The 6,890-nt window shown below is 40.5% G+C and overlaps 2 pseudogenes; one reads left to right on the top strand and one right to left on the bottom strand.

The window, feature by feature from the left end:
- Window positions 1-3,660: 3,660 nt before the first annotated feature.
- Window positions 3,661-3,779, top strand: LOC118604100 (annotated as a pseudogene).
- Window positions 3,780-6,177: 2,398 nt separating this feature from the next.
- On the bottom strand, window positions 6,178-6,458 carry LOC107509894 (annotated as a pseudogene).
- Window positions 6,459-6,890: the final 432 nt, after the last annotated feature.

The raw sequence follows: 6,890 nt of genomic DNA, 5'->3' as shown, positions 1-6,890 counted from the left end.
CCCTGGCAGTGAGCGTGCAAGCGGCGACCATCTCTGTCTTGGAGACGCGCGCATCTTCCCGCAGCCCCGGCAACAGATGCGAGGTTCTGCACTACGCGGTGAACACAGCGGACTTGAAGTTCACTTCTTGCGATGCCTCCAAGCCCTTCTCCTTCCCATCCTGTCCTGTGGTCCTTCTAATTGGCCAAACTCAGCGTGAAGTCAATTGATGCAACCTGTAGAGGAAGAACAGAGGGAGAAGGGTGGATTGTGGATCTGGAGGCCAAGTGGAAGTTATCTAATACAGACAAGTGGCTGAAATAAGCAAATAACTATCATAGACTATTTAATGAATGTTACCACTAAATAATTGCAATCACATACATTAAACATATTTGCTTTTTTTTTACTTATATTTCACAAAATGATTTTATTTATTTATGGATCTTTAGGATCATTCCAAGAATGTTGGCCTTGAAAAGAACTTAAAGATAGATACCCTCATGGAGTATCCATTTTACAGATGTGAATGACAAGCAAAGTATTTTGGACAAGGTCTCACACAGGTTGTGGGCCACCTCGCAGCCAGACCCCTGTTTTCTCTCCGTATTCTTGACCCCTATGCCAGCCCACCTCAGGCCCTCCAAGACTCTATTTCACAGAAGTGCCAGACCCTGAGTGCTCATGACCCAGCTCTCCAGAAAAATCTAGCAACAGCCTTTTTCCTACTTCTCTCTGGGTAAGCCTTTGTGGGGTGGCAGGGTTGTGGGCAGACACCAGATCTTTCAGTCTGGATGCTCTGAGGCCCTGAACCCCTTTTCCAAACTCCTTAGCATTCTGATTGATCCAGAAAATCCTTGCTGAGCCAGAGGAGGCTGCTCCCCTTCTTGCCTATACCTTCGTTACTAGGGGCTAACAGTGCAGCCCTGGTCACACTGTCTTCTGTGACCTATTGACTCATCCTAGCTCAAGGCTCAGCTCAATGGGTATAATTGTCACCCTTGGGGCCAATCGGAGTTTGGCGTTACCCCAATAGTAGGGAAGAGGGAGAGGGATGATGGCTCAGGCATGTAGTTAGCATTTTCCCTCAGTTCCTCAAATGACTGGCAGTGAAGAATCACAGGACATTGAGATTTAATAATTTTATTAAAAGTATATTTTAGAAAGACAAAGAATGCCCCAAAGAGGCACATGAAGAAAGACAAAGTATCCCCAAGGAGGCACATGGTCCTAGTGCTGTAACCAACACAAAAAGGTCACAAAAAGAAGGCCCAGAAGGGCAAAAAGGGCCCAGAAGTAGAAATGTCTGCCTTATATTAGGACTGTGATGGGGTGGTTCCAAAGGCATTCCTAGGTGATTGGCAAGTGAGGTCATTTTGATTGACATCTGGCTGCTATATAACTCTGTCTAGTAAGTGTGTGCTTACCTAGAATTCTACTATCATCGGAGTGTTCTTTGGGTGGTCTCTAGGCTGGGCTCCTATTCTTTTGTTCAGCCAGTGCTTATGTCTGACTAGCTACCTAACATAATCATTTCTTGTAATAAATTGAAGCCATTATTTTGTTGTTCGAAGTCATTAGGTGACTGTGTCTCCACCATGAGCTCTTGGAGCTCTGGGAGATACCCTGTCAAGTCTTTCTTGGCATCCCCAATAGCTGACCTTCTTGCTTAGACTTGGGAAAGCCTTTGACTTAATTAGCTTAATACTGCCGTATTAAGCTCATGGGAAAAGAGCTGTGTTCCAGAGCGGTACTGGCCTTGATAGCGCAGAGGGCAAATCCTGGAAAGAGGGGGAGGGTCAGCTTCTGTATTTCAGGAGAGACAGTCTCATGCAAGGTTAGGTGAGAGAGCACAGATTTCTCAGACCTGGTTTCAGATGGATGCACAAAGAGGTAACCACCATGGCTGTGCATAGGAGAGAACGGGCAGGGGTGGGGCTACCATGGTGTATGCAACTTCTGAGACGGCTGTTGCTTCCTGAACTATTAGGGACTCATAAGAAACTCTGTAACAGATATAGATGCTAACTTTATAGTCAAGGAGTAAAGTCATCTCTGACGAAACATGGCAAGATCTCAGGAGAAATGGGGGATATGAGTGACTGAAAAATCATGTTAAATAAGCCTGTAATTTATAACATAACCTACAGAAAGTAAATTTCAAGAATTTTCTGAGCTGGTGAAGTTATGTAGAAACTAGAATGAGAAAGCCTGGGAAGATGGGGATTGGGGGATGGAGGGAAAGTAGGGGCTGGACTGGTCATGAAGGGTGTCACACAGACAGAAAACAGATGTCACACTGAAATGGGTAATTTAGAGGAAATCAATGAGGATGGTGCAATATCCTGGGGCTGGCAACAGCAGGGAGCTATTAGCACCCCTGGGCCTGAAAGGGCAGGAGTGAGTAGAACCCAGATAGAGTCACAGTAAAAGGGGACTACCTTAGGAGGGGATATAGCAACCAGAGCAACCTGGCATGGAGGGAATTATGAGGGCCTCAGCCTCACTCTCCCCCTGCCTGTGCCTACAATTAGAAGCAACGGAACCTGTTGCTATAGTCCAGGAATCAACAAAATTATAGCCTGTGGTCCCAATCCATCCTGTTTTTGTATGGCCTGTGAGCTGAGAATGATTTTGACATTGTTAAAAGGTTGGAAAAAGCAAAAGAAGACTATTTCATGACACATGAAAATTATGGGAAATATAAATTTCAGTGTCCATAAATAAAATTTGATTGGAACACAGCCACACCCATTTATTCGTTTACGTGACTGCTTTTGTACTTCAGTCACAGAGTTGAGTAGTTGCCAAGGAAATCATATGGCCCCCGAAGCCTAAAATAACTACTAGCTGGCGTCTTACAGAAAAAGTTTGCTGTAGTTCATCCACTTTCTAGGGCATAGAGTGGATCTAGAAGGGCTGGAGCCATTGCTCACAAAGGCCAAGGAATTCTATCAGGCAGTGCGATAGTCTTATCACATCCTTGCTTTTAGAGCAGCCATGGTGGGCAGTTCCATACAAGTTACCAGATTCCCACTTACACACTGTGGGCTCACTTTGTTTTTCTACCTCAGGGCTTATAGTGGAGAATTCTCTAACTTGCTCATCTTTTGGTGGGCTCATTCTACAAATAGTTCAAAGGATCCCCAGAAGGACTGAGCTGTTGCTGAAGCAATAACTAGCTCATGATCTTTTGATAGCTTTATATCCTTTGATGGTTTTCTTGTCTTCATTGTCTCTCTTCCCTTCTTCCTCTCTTCTGTTTCTTGGTATCATCTCTCAAATACTTTCTCGGATCCTGATCTTACCGGAACCCAAAGAAAGAGAAGAGTGTTGCTCTAGTCTAACCCATCAGTTGGTTAATTATTTAGAACTGTATTTCTGAACTTCTAACATATGTAAATTTTCTATTTATATTTTTGTTATTGAGCATTGTTTTGTGATCAGAGAACATATTCTCTGTTATTTCAATCTTTGACATCTGTCAGGACTTGTTTTATGGACCAGCAGTTCCTATGTCCCTGAAAGAATGTGAATTTTACAGCTGTTGAGTACAATGTCTTATTTACATATATTTATTTGATTGAGTTAATTGTATTTTTCAAATCTATATCTTTACTGATTTTTTTCTGATTATTGTATCAATTAGAGAGATACGTATTAAAATCTCCCACCAAAGATTTTAATGGCCATGCCTCCCTGAACAAACCTGATCTTGTCTGATCTCGGAAGCTAAGCAGGATCAGGCCTGATTAGTACTTGGATGGGAGACCACCTAGGAATACCAGGTGCCACAGGCGAAAAAAAAAAAAAATCTCAGGCTGAGTTTGTGAATTTATGCATTTTTTCCTATGATGCTCTTAATTTTGTTATATAGATATTTTAAGACTCTGTTTATTAGGTACATGTAAATTTATTTTTTCTTATATTAAAATGCTGTTTTGATTATTGATTGTTATATAACCAATTGCCCCAAAACTTAGTGGCTTATAACGATATGACATACGTTTTGCTTACAAAACTACAATTTGGGCAGGATTCAGTGGAAACAGTTAATCTCTGCTCCACTTGGTATCATCTGGGATGACTCAAAGGCCAAAGGCTGGAATCATCTGAGGGTTCATTTACTCACATGTCTGATGGTTGAAGCTTGTTCTGGGTTGGAATCTAAGTTGAGGCTGTTGGTCAGACCATCTACAAATGGCCTTTCCTTGTGGTGTGGGCTTCCTCATAATATGCTGGCTTAGTTCCAAAAATGCTCATTCTAAGAGAGAGTCAAGCAGAAACTATATTACTGTGTTTTATGACCTATTCTCCAAAGTCATGCAACATCACTTCTCCTACATTTTATTCAAAAAGGCCTGCCTAGATTCAAGGAGAGGAAAAATAGACTTTAATTCTTAATAAAGAAATGGAAAAAGTTCTGGAAGAGCATGTGGGACCAGAAATATTGCTTTGGCTATTTTTGGAAAAATACAATCTTCCATATATAGCTATACCAGTTTTCTTTGGGTTGTTTTTAGTATGGTATATCTTTTTCTATTCTTCTACTTTTAAGCTTTCTATATCCTTATGTTTTAGATGTGTCTCATGTAAACAGGGTATAATTGGGTTTTTCTTTTTTATTCAGTCTGACAATCTTTGTCTTTAACTGGCACACACATATAGGCCATTTACATTTAATGTAATTATTGATGTATTTTAGTTTAACTCTACCACCTAACCATATGATTTCTATTTGTCCTGTCTTCCTAGTATTTTTTAAAAATCTTTTCTTTTATTCTTTTAGGTCGAGCTTTTTACTAATGTATTCATGTTTATCTTATACATTATAGTATGCATCTTTGACTTATCGATGTCTAATATTAATTGAAATTTTACCCTCCTTCCAAGAATTCAAGGACCTCACATTATTTTAACTCCATTTACCACCCCTACATACATTTTTTGTGTTATTATTGTCATGTATTTTAGTTCTACGTATTTTTTAATCTCACAAGATATTGCTGTTGTCTTATACAGTCAATGTTAATTAGAATTATCAAAATATTTATCATTTCATTCTTTTTCATCCTTTTCTGCATCCCCAATCTCTTCTGAATCATTTCCCTTCTGTCTGAAGAACTCTGCTTAGCTTTACCTTCAGTGTCTTCTTCTGAAAGCAGATTCTTCTGTTTTTATTTTCCTAAAATTGTGTTCATTTTTCTTGAAATATATTTTTGTTAGGTATAGAATTCTAGGTTGCTAGTTATTTTCCTGCATCTCATTGAAGATATAATTTCACTGTCTTTTTGCATTCTGTAGTTGCTTATAGAAATCAGCTGCCAGTCTATCTGTTCCTCTTTGAAGCTATCTCCCCATCTCCTTGATTTTAAGTTTTTTTCTTTACTTTTGGTTTTCTGTCATTTCACAATGAAGCATCTAAGTGTAGTTTATTTTAATACTCTGTAATCTGGGGTGGGGGGGGGGCTTGAATCTGTGGATTGATGTCTTTCATCACCATTTTTGCATCAGGTTATTGCATTATTTGTCCTGGAAGTATTATCTAGTATCTTTCCGAAAATTGCTTTTGTTCCATCCCTTCCTTCTTCTTTTTCTGAGATTCCAATTGATTATGTGTTAGGTCTTCTCACTGTGCCTTCTGTCTCTAGCCTTCTCTTCTGAGTTATTATCCATTTATCTCTCTGTGCTTCATTCTAAATGGCTTCTTCAAAGCTATCTTTTTTAATTTAGTCTGTTTTGAGTCTCACACCTAGAGTTATTAATATACGTTAGTATGTTTTCAGTTTCTAAATTTTCCTTTTTTTTTTCCTCAAAGGAATGAGACATTTAACAGTCTCCAGGGTGCTCCTGGGTTGGGGATTGCAGAGACTTTGGCAAAGCCCTGGCTAATGGAAACAATAAAGGTGCCCATCAGCCAGTGCCAGGCAGGGTAGAAGGCACAGGGCCAGGATGAGGACAGCCAGAACTTGGAGTGTTGCTTAAGACAATTTCTGAGAATATTGGGTAAGGCAAGTTGCCTTTGATTGGAGGAGAGGGGGGCTACAGTTAAATGGAGGAGTGGGAAAGGCTGGGTTTCAGGGAGAGGCTCTAAGGTCAGGTTAGGAATAAAAGGGAGTTGGTCACAAGGTTCTTCATGGCCATCAATGGCTGGGGGAATGTGATGGTGAAGTCTAGGTGGGTGGGTTTGGGCTTGGTTCAGGCCAGTTTCAGGAACTTCTGCAGTATGCTCTATTCCACAGCTTCCACAAAGAGCTCATAGTTCCCACAGTATTGGTCCCCATTGACAATCTGGGGTGGGGTGGCTGTGGGGTTGCCTGCCAAGGCTTGCATCTCATCCCGCAATCGTTGTCCTAGGAGATGTCCGCTAGCTGGCTCTGGATGCACTTCCCATCCAAGATGCGAGTCACCTTGCTCTGCTGGGACTTAATTGCACTGGAGCCAGTGACCGATGTGTTGTAGACGTGAAGATCACGCATGCTGCAGGTGGACTGACAAATGGACGGGCAGCTGTTAAATCTTCTTTTTAGTTCCTAATTTTTTTACTAAAATTTTTAAGCTCAGTTTTTATCCCCATGACCATAATAAGATAGCTCCCCCCGCCCCCATTTATGTCTAATAATTCCACTATCTGTAGTGTCTGTGGGTCTCTTTCTATCATCTATTGTTCATTCTGACTCTCGTTATTCCTATTTTATTTCCTCTTAGGTCTGATTATTTTTGATTGTATGTGGAAATTGTACTTGAAAAATTTATTGGAGTAATTTTAAGAGAAGGATATCAATTCCTTACAGAAAGAATTTTTATTTACCTTTGCAAATGTATAGGGGCATTAGCAATGCAGGACTACTTTACTCATTTTCAGTGCTTCAGATTTTTCTAAATCATCCAGATTACTTGAAACTGGGCTG

This window comes from Rousettus aegyptiacus, unplaced genomic scaffold, assembly GCF_014176215.1.
Source record: "Rousettus aegyptiacus isolate mRouAeg1 unplaced genomic scaffold, mRouAeg1.p scaffold_m13_p_6, whole genome shotgun sequence".
Taxonomy (NCBI): domain Eukaryota; kingdom Metazoa; phylum Chordata; class Mammalia; order Chiroptera; family Pteropodidae; genus Rousettus; species Rousettus aegyptiacus.
This window is presented reverse-complemented; position numbering and strand designations above follow the sequence as displayed.